Source organism: Dermacentor silvarum, chromosome 10, assembly GCF_013339745.2.
Source record: "Dermacentor silvarum isolate Dsil-2018 chromosome 10, BIME_Dsil_1.4, whole genome shotgun sequence".
In the NCBI taxonomy this organism is placed as follows: domain Eukaryota; kingdom Metazoa; phylum Arthropoda; class Arachnida; order Ixodida; family Ixodidae; genus Dermacentor; species Dermacentor silvarum.
In genome coordinates this window covers 150,482,358-150,495,503 of record NC_051163.1, presented here as the reverse complement: position 1 = coordinate 150,495,503, position 13,146 = coordinate 150,482,358, and the positions used below count along the sequence as shown (strand labels likewise).

The following is a 13,146-nucleotide window of genomic DNA, read 5'->3' as shown; positions in this document are numbered from 1 at the left end:
ACACCCCATTAACGATGTTCTGTGATTTTGCTCTTCTGCACTGTGGTTCGCTGAAATCTGCTACACATGAAATGATGAATGTTTGGGCATGTTGGTATCTCATTTATTTCATATTTAGCTGGAAATAGCAGTCGCCGTGGACTGCCATGGTTTTCGAGAGTCTTGGTTGTAAATTTTGGGGGGACATGTGCGTGAGTGTATTATTATTAATTATTGTATTAACTGGTTGATTTAATACAAAAGATTATGTCGACCATAAGGAGTGAAAGACTTGGCGGGAAGCGCAACAAAAAACCACCCGACAAAAATTTTAATTTCTTTATTGCAATTGACAGCTGAACTATCCATCATGTGTTTGGAAAGTCAACTTTTGCTTGATTGTTGTTTTGGCCTATTCTTCGTGCATGTATCACGTCAAATGTTACAAACATGGTTTCGTGCAGGCTCTTGTTCATCCCCATATGTGTGGGACGCTTCTGAAAATCAATCTGTTTTAAGTTAGCCCCCTGTCTGTGTTTTCGCCCCACCCTGGTGTGTCTTGTGTGCTAGATGAAGAAATGCTACAGATATACCACTCCTTGTGAGTTGCTGTAATGTTGTTGTAGTATTTTTTATGACATACTTATTTCTGTGCTGCCAATGTGCCAACCTCATATATATATATATATATATATATATATATATATATATATATATATATATTATTCATTACTTTCAAATGTAAGTTTTATGCGAATTTGTTACTTTCATTTGTAACAGTGTATAATAAATGTATGCCTGTGATGTAGCTTTCTTGTAGCAACATTCATCTTGCTTGCCATACGAGACCTTCTTCTTTGTTTGTGTTTATAGTAATTAAGTGCTAGCAAAAATAAAGTATATTCCGATTCTTGATGCATCGTGGTTAGCGGCCCGTATTTTCTCTTACATGCCTATTGGTGCGATAAACGATAAACATAATTAGCACGCAACAGCCATTTATGAAGTGGTCAGTGCGGCTGCCAGTGCTGACTTTTTGTTGTTGTTCAAGATATTTTGCTCGTACATGCGTGGACGTCTAGTTAATTTGCATGGCTTTGGGGTTGGGTGCCAGTACACATATGCCGCGCATTACGTGCATTATTTGGAGATACCCGCAGCCGCCACAGCAGCGCACCCTCCCGAGACCCAGTTAATGGAGAGTTTTAGCGCAGCCGGAACAGCCGTACGGTAAATAATGTAGCGCGTTGCCTTGCTACCGTTGAGAAGTGCTTGTCACGACAAATTTGCATGTGGTAGTAATTGCAGTATTTGCCGCGTTTGCCATACGGCAGTGCTAAAACGCTCTACAGCAGAAACGTTCAGATGGGGTAGAGCAACACTCGCGCGAACCTTTAATACATTCATCAAAGAAAGACACAGCCGCGGGTGGCTGCGGCGGCCTGAATACAGCACATATTATTGCCCGTTGCAGCAGCTGTAGGTACAACATTTCTTTCAGATATGCCTACCTGAGAGCCTTCGTATCTTTCATTTTCTTCGAAGCTTGATTTCGGCTACTGTAAAGTGACATATTTTATTGGATCCTCAGAGTCGTCTGCGCTCGGCGAATGCTAGCACGCACTGCACAATACACAAGTGTGTTTTCGCTCAAGTCTCTACGTCTGCTCCCAGCCGCGATCGCGCAGCACGCATCTCCATTGCTAGGCGACGGCCAGCCATGCACAATGTAGAGCCATGTGGCACGTACTGTAAAGAACCTCTCCCTAGTCTGCCCCTGCCCTGGTCGTGATAGAGTCTACGGACGAAGGAAAAATACAGGGTCAACCACCGGAAGGCGAGTGATAGTTCTGGTTTCAAGGAGCTTGCGCACTCCTAGCGGTTGCCGGACATTTTAGGTTGTTTTTTCATTTCTCTTTTTGGGAATTTTAAATCGGGCAAAGGGCGAGAAGTGGTTGTCTCCGTGTGTCCGTCGAGCTTGCCTCCGTTCACCCTTGCCACTCGCTCAGCGATATCACAAGTGGGATTGCACTCAGTCAGATGCTTTGGTTGTCGTGTCAAGTATGAAGATGGGGAAGATAAGACTGATAAGCTTGATAAGACTGATAAGGCGTGCAAGGAACGGAAGACGCAGGAAACCACACCAACCAAGTATTATGGCGAAATCGGGGCATCGCATGTCTTGTGCGGCTGTGTGATGTTCTAACACTGAGATTCCTAGTTCTGCGAAGTTTTCCAGATTTCCTAATGACAACAGGTAAGCACAAGTATTTCACTTTCACGAATTGAGGGCCGTCGCTGTAGCAAAATTGGTAGTGTAACGCACGCGCAATGCGGAGGTTGCGGGTTCAGCTCCCACTGGCGACAAGTTATCTTTTCGTCCACTTTCATTTCCCTTCTCTTCATTATTTTCTATACTATTCCAATTTCAACCACATTTAATTTCCCCGATGCTTTGCTTGGCTTCCTTGTCTGTTGGCTTTAAGTGGTCATGACCAACAAAATCGAGCCCCTCGGTTCCCCTTCTCCCGCGAGAAATCAATCCAAGCCTTTTTAGACGTGTTTTTACTCTTTGCGGCGTGGGCCATTTGCGGTGTGGGCCATATCCTAACGCTTTCGCCTTAAATAAAGTGTCGCGGTCTCTCAAAAGTTAAAGGAAAGGAAAGCAGTTTAGTGAACGTTGAGCCAACTTGCACCAAGCAGCATGGATGTCGACGACAGCATTGTTTAGCAACTAAGCAATTTAGTTTGCTTCTCGGATTCAGATAGTATTTGCGAGGCCCTTTCAAACTTTCGACACCAACGGTAAATCTTGCTATGCTTACAGGGACACTAAAAGAAAGTACTGATTTAAGCCATATTGTTGGACTATAATTCTAGAAGATTAAATCTACGAATTTTACTAAGAGCACTATCTTGGCCCATCCACTGCTTGTTTTCATCCGGTGGCCATGTGCTTACTATATGTGAATAATAACTGCTATGCACAGTACTGTTTTGCAGTCTCTAGGGGTGGAATCGTAATAAATGGCCAGTTCCTATTATCGCTGCCATTACCTAGAACTTAACAAATTTGTGGGTGTTTGTGCACTAACAAGCCCCCTCCCCCCCTTTTTTTTTGGAACAAACACTGAGTGTTGTCATAAAGTAACAAAGTGAAGCAGCGGAAAATTCCTCCCCGAGAAGACCGATAAACATACAGTGCGACGCAACTTGGAAATAATATTGAAACGTCCAAAAATTTACAAAAGCAAAAATGATTAAATCGTCGCAATGTCACTTGAGTCGCCGTACACCGTCGAAGTCCCTAGTTATAAAGAAATTATTTTAGAACAGCTCTGATAGCTTCCACGCAACAATGGTTGCTTGTGTACTGTCAAATGTTCATATGCTGTGGCCGCATTGAGGTTTCATTCTGTTAAGCTCCATTTGGTTATACGGACAGCTCTATAAGAGCATATTTCATAGTCTGCTCTCTTTCACGCAAGGTGGTCATTCGGGGGGACTCCATCGCGTCGACCGCGCGCAATGGCCGTTCACCGTACGTATTCGGTAAACTATTCTGCGCTTTGTTTGCCCAAGATTATTATTTTGACAGTAATAAACTTCCCTCGTTTGGAGAGTACTTACAGAAATGGCCAGGAGGGTTCCCGCGGGGTGTTTTTATTGAGCGCAGACAGTCCAAACATGTGAGGAGCGCGCCGTGTTATCCCTCGCACTACGCAAGCGAGGCGCTTCCGACAGGCGCTTCGAAGTCCTCGCCCCCGACACCCCCTGTAAAGCGTGCACCGCCGTAGATATCAACATGTTGAGGCGAAGCCTCCGTACGGCACCCTTTTCAGAAATGGTGCGAGTTCGCTTAGACTAAACAGACCTCGCGCGAGGCAATGATGCTTGGAAGGTGGCTTCGGCTGTGCCCACAAGAAGCGCTGATTAGTCGCAGACTAGGTAAAATTAACGGCATGGGCGTAATTAGCGCCAATATGATTCACATCGCACTATACCCCTGTAAAGCGTGCACCGCTGTAGATATCGACATGTTGAGGCGAAGCCACCATACGGCAACCTTTTGGGAAATGGAGTTCGCTTGGACAAAACAGAGCTCGCGCGGGGCATTGATGCCTGGAAGATGGCTTCGGCTATGCCCACAAGAAGCAGTAATTAGTCGCAGACTAGGGTAAAATTAACGGCATGGGCGTAATTAGCGCCAATATGATTCACATCGCACTATACCCCTGTAAAGCATGCACCACTGTAGATATTGACATGTTGAGGCAAAGCCACCATACGGCAACCTTTTGGGAAATGGAGTTCGCTTGGACAGAACAGAGCTCGCGCGAGGCATTGATGCCTGGAAGATGTCTTTGGCTATGCCCACAAGAAGCGGTAATTAGTCGCAGACTAGGTAAAATTAACGGCATGGGCGTAAATAGCGCCAATATGATTGCACCATAGAAGGCATCACCTCCTGAGATAGGGCCGCCGAGCCTCTTGGTCAAAAAATTTAAAAAAAGTCGCAGCTTCGCCCGAAAGTCGAAGCGTCGATTGCGATAGCAAACTAGTGGACAGCTATACTTTTGTGCTTCAGCACATAAAACGGCGTTTTGTTAAGAAAGCAACTGGAACACCAATGCATTGCTCCGCAAAGTGCGGGAATGTCTCTAAATTAGTGCCATCCTGAAAATTCGTTCCGAGTGGATGCACCTGGCGAACTCCCCAGATAAAATTGTAAATTGCAATATGGGCCATAAGGTAAATAGTTAAAAACTTAGTGATTTTTTGTTAATTTATCGATTGCCTATTTAAATTTTTTGTGCATGTCCGCCTCTTGGAGCAGACCAGCTCATCAACTAGAACTATGCTATCTGCTACAGGCAACCTTTACATTAAAATTTTTGAAAGTGTTTGCTGAAACACCCTGTATATAGACCCGCACACAGTTGGCCCTTCCCGGCAACTGCAGCTCATGCAACTCTAATCTTTACAGGGAAACGTTTGCGGCAAACACATTGCGCGAAGGCGAGCTATCTGTTTTTTTTTTGTGTGTGTGTGTGTGACCTCGGTAAGGAACAAAAGTGCTTTGTGTAACAAATAAAACAATTGGATGCTGTCACAGAACAGGCTTGTGACCGCAGTAAGGAACCGAAGTCAGAAGCCTGTTCTCTGACAGCATCCATTTGTTTTATTTGTTACACAAGGCACTTTTGTTCTGTTTACCATCAATTTACCATTTTGACAGTGATCTGACTCTGTTTACTGAATGTACCCACTGCATTGCACACGATAAGGCACTTTTCTTGTTTACCATTCAGTTACCATTGATTTAGCAATTTCACTGTGATGTGACTGTTTACATAGTGTCGCCTCTGCTTTGCTTGTCTGAAATAAGTGGAATGGCAGGTTTACTTGCTACCCTGCTAGTCATTCCAATCAGAAGAAAAGCAAACAAATACAAGCTGGTTTTATTGCAGTGACTGAGTTGGGTAAACGGATAAAATATACACCGCAATGTAGCAGTAGAGAATGTAGTTTTGTCAATATAGTATACAGGATGCAATTGTGACAGATTTAAGTTACGGTTTTTATCAGATTCTGTCGTGTCCACTTTTTTTTCCCTAAAAAAATTGTGCCGAGAATTGCCCTGTGTTGTGCATTCGAATACGAAACTAAAACCGCATGTGTATGCTTTACCGCATAACAGGGCAGCGTTGCAGCAAAGCTGACTTTAGGAAACCGGCGGCCATTGCAGTGGCACGCATCAGACCCCTGCCCATTTTTCATACCAAAAGCTCGGGTGCGCATTATATTTCTACTTTGTTTAGGAGCTTTGGTGTCACTTCTACGTTGTCTGCAGTGGACCCACAGAAAGCAGGCTCGCGTTTGTTTATGGGGGCGTGTTAGAATGTGGCAAGTACTGCCAAACGAATCAGCAGTGTGTTTTGACATTTTTTTTCTGCATCTTGTTTAATTCGACTCGCCAGGTAATTCGACCAGTTTCGTCGGTCCTGTCAGTGTCTAAGTAAAGGAAGTCAACTGTCAACTGCATACAGTTGACTTCCGTCAATGTGCAGGGCCTCAATAGCTGCTTCTTCTAAGTTCTTCGGCATACCACTGAACGATCTGAGCAAGCAACACAGCACACTCTCCTTCAATGACTCACACTTTTGAAGCAGCCCTTAACCCTACGTTGTCATCTTTATTATCGGCCACTGGCAAGCACTGCCTGGGTGGCTAACACTGCTGCCCAATACAGCCTCTGCATTTCGTAGCCCCTAAGACCTGATCAATAAAGCAACAAGTGCACAGTAGCTTGAACTGACTGCGCTATCACAGGAACAAAGTCTTGCTGGTTCCCATGATAGGCCGGCCCGCACAATTGTATCAGCATCTGAAATCGTGATGCAACATGCATATGCATGTGCACCAACGCACAGTCATTCACAGTTCTACAAATGTTCCACTGTGGCATGCCATTCGATGGCAGTGTCCTCATTGTCATCAGTGCCAGTCGCCTTTTAAAGTGCAGCTCTTACGGGCCTGTTCCTGCGGCGAGCGTTGGCATAATGGAGTGAACGAGTGCAGCGAATGATGAAAGACCCCGATAAGGAAAGCGGACAGGAGGGTGTAGTGAAACCATGAGGCAGAAAGCGGAGGAAGATATGGCAGAAGCGCGAAAAGAAAAGCCTACTGCGACACACTTTGCTACAAGCACAATTATAGCAAATGCCTAATAAGTCACAAATGTATTCATAAATCCGCAGAAAGGATTGCAAATTTGGCACATTAGTATTGTGCACTGGTCTCAAAAACTGTACGTTTCTGTTTTCTTTGCTAACTTCTTATATTGAGTGTAATTTCAAGAAACTTATTTCAAATGTCATGAGCACAATTTAGGCTAATCCACATTCAAGATACGACAAAGCTTCAATATGCTGGCATAACTATATATGTCACTAGAAGGAACATTAAAAAAATTTTCATAGACAGTAGTGACAGACTTCCTCTAGGTAATATAACAAGAATCTCTGAGGTTCAAGGACCCAGAAACCTTTCGATGCAGTTTAGAAATCACCTACTCCCATGAAAAATTTTATCAATCTGTTTATCCACAAAAGAACTGCACATCCCTAACCTTTAGGGATTCCTTGCCTTGTGGCGGTACATGTGGTTTGCAAGGTGGTCTTTTCGCGAAAAGGACATGCCACAGTGTATGCAGGAAAAGGGACGTTCTCCTGTGTGACAGCGCACATGCCGCTTCAGATTGTAACTGTCAGTGAATGCCTCCGGGCACAGATGGCACTGATAGGGGCGCACGCTTGTGTGTGTGCGCAGGTGCGACTTCATGAGCTTCTTGTCCTCAGTCACGTAGGTGCACAGCCGGCAAGAATGCAGTTGGCCTTGTATAGACACGAGCGACTGGTATTTCTTCGAGGGCCCCGACATGAGGGAACCTGCAAAGTCACAGCGATTATGGGAGAGCGTTGCAAACAATGCTTCACGCACTATGAAACTGGAGTGCTATACCTGGCAATCAAAAAGGGTTGCCACATTTACACATAAAATCTGTGATATACCTCCGGACTATCCAAACTAGATATTACTGTTGAGGCAACAGTGCACTGACGCATTACATGCCTCACACAAGTTCCTATTTCTATATACTTAAATAACTGTCCTTAATACATACAAACTCCTACTGCCGATATGTAGAGTTCAAAATTGACATGCCATTTTGATATTAGGCGTTGATAGTAGCATTACTTTGCATACGCAACACTTCTTTATATACTCACCTATCAAAGTAGTACATGTTTTTTTTTTGTTTTTTTCTTCAAATGGAAGGATTAGCACAATGCATGAACTGATGTTAGAACACATGCAGCATATGTTAAATGAAATATGAATGAAAATTAATAAGAAAACTAGATACATATGAAAGTAAAAAAGAAATAAAGAATAAAACAGCATTTACAGAGTTCAGAATCGCACCACATTTGCTGGTGGAGAAAAATACAGCAACGTTTCTGTGCATTAAAAGAATATTGTCTCTCTATTTGTGCACTGTAATCATTTTCCATGATGATTTGTCCATTCCTTTAGGAAAAGCAATATGAAACTGCAGAGTACAGAAGGTAACTTATTCACCAATTAGTGCTTCTGCCACTGACATAACCACATGCACACATGCACAAACTTTTGAACAGATCTCTGAAGAGAGGCAACATTCCATATATTATACATTGAATTCTCTGCTAGTACATTGCAGTAACTTTTTTTTTTTTACCTGATGATTAATGATCAGTCAATGCAATAAAGCCTTTTTTTTTTCTTTATGATTTCAGAACAATCACGGGGCGGTAGGCGAATTTGCCATTAGACTTGTTCAAGACAAGAGAAGCATAGGTGGCAATCAGTACACTGTCGCATCATCATCACAATGGTAAATCAACCATAAATCAAACTGCCTTGTCATGTAACAGAGCCAACAAACAGATGTTTTCTAAGCATAAGCAGGTTAGATGGACTCCTTGCAAAGTCCGAACAACACAACCTCTTGCATACTTTGTAGGAGGCATGGATACATCTGTAACGAAACGAAGTCACTGTCAAAGCCAGCACAAACACTAACACACCCACACAATCTTTTTTTCTCTGAGTCAACAAACATATTTATGTTGGAAGCACGGTGCTACACTTCACAGTATGTTATCACCTCCTATATCGATTGCAAACAATTATCCACTGGCTCCTGCCAAATCAACTTCGTAAGACTAGAATACCTCTTTTGCAATAAGCAAGCAGCATTGTTTTGAGCAGTAGCTTTTCTACACCCTACATCTTGATCCCATTGGCTCTTATTTCAAACAACAAACGTCCCATTGTTCCTGGTAGCACTCGCTCAGTGCTTTGCAGTGCTCAGTGCTCAATGCAGTGGCGTAGCCAGGGGGTAGCCCACTGGGCACCGTACCTCCCCCCTGCCCCCCTTTTGTTTCAGGTGAAGTGCGTGCCTTCCACCCTTTCCTAAAATATATTTCTCACTATGCTCAGTGCAGCACTCACACCCTCTACAAAGACGTCATGTATTGGCATGAACTTCCACGCTATGCATGTTGAAAAGTGCTTGGCATGCAATAAAAGACCACAAGAGCTTTTCTGCATGCTTCAAGAATAACATAATGTAATCCACAGAACCTCTGAACATAAACAGCCATTGCTGTCTCTAGGATGACAACACTAGTCAATTTGAGAGACCTGTGGCCTAGCAAGTGTATACATGTTTCAATGGCACAAAGTTCCTGGCAAGACAGTCTAGTTCACATCAATTGTAGCACTGGCACGGTGTTTCATTGGTGCCTGACCCAAATCCATGCATGGCATTCATCCCCAATCTTCCATATTTTTGAACAGGCTGTAGTCCTAGGTTGCCCAGAATACCCTAGCTGTGCTTTAAAGTGTTTATACAAGTGTGCGAATATTTAAAACTTTGAATACCAATTGAAATGCCCCGCCCTGTATTCAATTCATATTCGATTCAACAATTATCCAAAGCTGTAGAATATTTCTTTCTATTGAATGGACATAAGGGATAAAAACACTTATTGCTGTCTCAAGAGAGGCGGAACGAGGAGTGTGACGACTCTTTAGAACGTTTCTGCTGCAGCAGTGCTGCTGCTGTGGCACAGAGGCACTAGTTTCTGAGGAAAAAGACAGAGCAGATGACGTCAGCTCAAATACCTAGGGGTATAAAAGCATTTTGACACTGGTTCTATTTTGAGGAATGTAATTCATTCATGAATGAAACTGTAACTAGGCTGATCTCAGAAGCAGCAATTGAAGTGAGAGGTAAGGCACCAAGGCAACCAGTAGGTAAGCTCTCCCAAGTAACAAAGGACCTAATAAACAATCGACAAAGCATGATAGTGTCGAACTCGAGAGATGAGATACCTAATAAAGAATCGACAAAGCATGATAGTGTCGAACTCGAGAGATGAGATAGAATTCGCTGAACTGTCAAGACTGATCAACAAGAAGCAAGTAAGGGATATTCGAAATTATAACCTGAGAAAGATTGAGGAAGCCATAAAATGTGGACACAGCATGAAATAAGTCAGACGAAAACTTGGCATAGGACAAGGCAAGAGGCATGCACTGAAAGATAAGCAGGGTAATATCATCAGCAATTTAGATGACATAGTAAAACTAGTGGAAGAATTCTACACTGACCTGTACAGTACCCAGAGCAGCCAAGCTACTTTCATTCGAAGGATACAGACACTCCTTCTATAACTAGCGATGAAGTTAGAAGGGCCCTGCAAGACATGACCCGGGGAAATGCGGCTGGAGGAGATGGAATAACAGTCGATTTAAAAAAAGACGGATGAGATCTCATGCTTGAAAAGCTTGCAGCCCTTTATACGCAATGCCTCACGGCTTCGTGTACCAAAGAACAGGAAGAGTGCCAACATTATACTAATACATAAGAAGGGAGGCGTTAAAGAACTGAAAAATTATAGACCCATTAGCTTGCTTTCAGTATTATATAAAATATTCATCAAGATAATTTCCAATAGAGTCAGAGCAACACTTCACTTCTATCGATCAAGAGAACAGGCTGGCTTCAGGAAGGGATATTCTACAATGGATCGCATCCATGTCATCAATAAGGTAATCGAGAAATCTGCGGAGTACAATAAACCTCTCTATAAGGCTTTCATAGATTATGAAAAAGCATTTGATTCAGATCTGCAGTCATAGAGGCATTACGTAATCAAGGAGTAGAGGATGCATACATGAATATCTTGGGAAATATCTACAAAGATTCCACAGCTACATTGGTTCTTCACAGGAAAAGTAGAACGTTAACTATCAAGAAAGGGGTCCCAGGCAAGGAGACACAATCTCTCCAATGCTATTCACTGCATGCCTAGAAGAAGTACTCAAGCTCTTAGACTGGGAAGGCTTAGGAGTGAGGATCAACGGCGAATATCTCAGCAACCTTCGGTTTGCAGATGACATTGTCCTATTCAGCAACAATGGAGACGAATTACAACAAATGATTGAGTACTTTAACCGAGAAAGTGTAAGAGTGGGGTTGAAGATTATTATGCAGAAGACAAAGATGATGTTTAATAGAGTGGCAAGAGAACAAGAATTCAGTATCGCCAGTCAGACTCTAGAGGGAGTACATTTATCTAGATCAATTACTCACAGGAGACCCTGATCATGAGAAAGAAATTTACAGAAGAATAAAATTGGGTTGGAGTGCATACGGCAGGCATTACCAAATCCTGACTGGGAGCTTACCACTGTCGTTGAAAAGAAAAGAGTACAATCATTACTTTCCAGTGGTGCTAACATAGGCGGCGGATATTAACAAGGACGCTCGAGAAAAGTGCGCACAAAGAGTGATGGAACGAAAAATTTTAGGCCTAACATTAAGAGACAGGACGAGAGCGGTATGGATCAGAGAGCAAACGGGGATAGCCGATATTCTAGCTGACATTAGGAGAAAGAAATGGAGCTGGGCAGGCCATGCAATGCATAGGATGGATAACCGGTGGACCATTAGAAAAGGGAAGCGAAGTCGCGGACGGCAGACAACTAGGTGGGGTGATGAAGTTAGGAAATTTGCAGGCGCAAGTTGGAATCAGCTAGCGCAAGACAGTGGTAATTGGAGGTCGCAGGGAGAGGCCTTCGTCCTGCAGTGGACATAAAATATAGGCTGATGACGAATTCATTAATGTGCATTCAAAGACTGCCACCTTTGAATTAGTCCCCTTGCGCAGAATTATAGTGCTCCCAGCATTCCTGCCACTTCACGAATATGTCCTGGATGTCTTTCTTCCGGAAGGAGTCAAGCACCCTTATGCAATTCGAGCTTGACTAATGCAATCGTGCAAAATTGGTGACTTTGAGCTGGGTTTTAAATTTTGGGCAGAGAATGAGAAAAGTGGGAGCCGAATCTGACAATTACAGCAGAAAGCATGCTGTTTCCGTTGAGAAACTCGTGTGTGTGGAGTGATGTGCAACAGGATACATTGTCGTTGCACAGAATCCAGCTGCTTATGTGCCCCAGATCGGGCAGTTTTCTCCAAATGGCCTCCCTCAGACACCCTAAAACTTGGCACAAAAACTGACTGTTTGTAGGCTGGCCATTCACGACCTATTCCTGATGCACAATAACGTGAATACCAAAAAACAGAATGAGCATACACTTTGTCGAGCTGCGGACATGAGGCGCTTTTTTTTTTTTTTTTTAGTCATGGAGACACTGGGCTTTTCCTCAGCAATGACTGCTGCTTCTTGTCAGGAACATACCCGTACACCTAAGTTTCATGCCTAGTAATGACCCTCACTGTGAAATGAGGGTCATGCATCAGGTTTCAGGAGAATGTGAAGGTGCATCAGGAGAATGTGCAGCCCAGACTGATAGCAGAGAACAACACTTTCAATCCAACTCCACTTCTTCATATGGGCACATAAGTTTCCAAAACCGTTCATGTGGTTTGACAGTGAAGTCTAAAAATAAACGCACCTGCACATATTAAACACCGATTTTCACACAGGAGTATAGAGTCTGCAAATATGCTGCAATAGAAGGGCATGGCTAAACGAATTTGTTCTGACGCTCCTCTCGTGTCCAGCCTCACATCATGAATTCTTCACCATATTTTAAGCATGCATTAACTATAATTGCGAAGCTGGCCTAACAGCCCAGCAGTACAGTTGCATTCAATATGATCTGAAACACAGTGTTTGTGTTTGCAGGGGCTCATCGAGTGCACTATAGCACCGACACAGGAAAAAAGTCGCAGTTTCGCCCGAAAGGCGAAGCGATTGCGATAGCAAATTAGAAGACAGCTGTACGAAGTAAAGATAGTAGTTTTATCCGCCAGATAAAGTTGTAAATATTCGCTTACTAACTAAATAAACAAGCACGGTGTCACGCGCACACAGGTAAACATGAACACATCTTGCTCGATGACCGCGGAAACTGTTTAACACGATGGAATGAGAAAGCGCGCCAGCAGCAGCGAGCAATTTGACCTTCGCGCTGTCTCACGTCTTGCTTCAACGCGAACTAAACGTCGAAAACACAGCGCATACGAAGCTACCGGCACTCGGCGCATGCACTTTTGCACTTTGTACCCATCGCAGAATGCTTTG

General features: G+C 43.5%; 1 pseudogene; it reads right to left on the bottom strand.

The window, feature by feature from the left end:
- Positions 1-4,534: 4,534 nt before the first annotated feature.
- The window catches only part of LOC125941145 (zinc finger protein Xfin-like), a 181,175-nt pseudogene continuing 172,563 nt past the window's right edge, over positions 4,535-13,146 (bottom strand).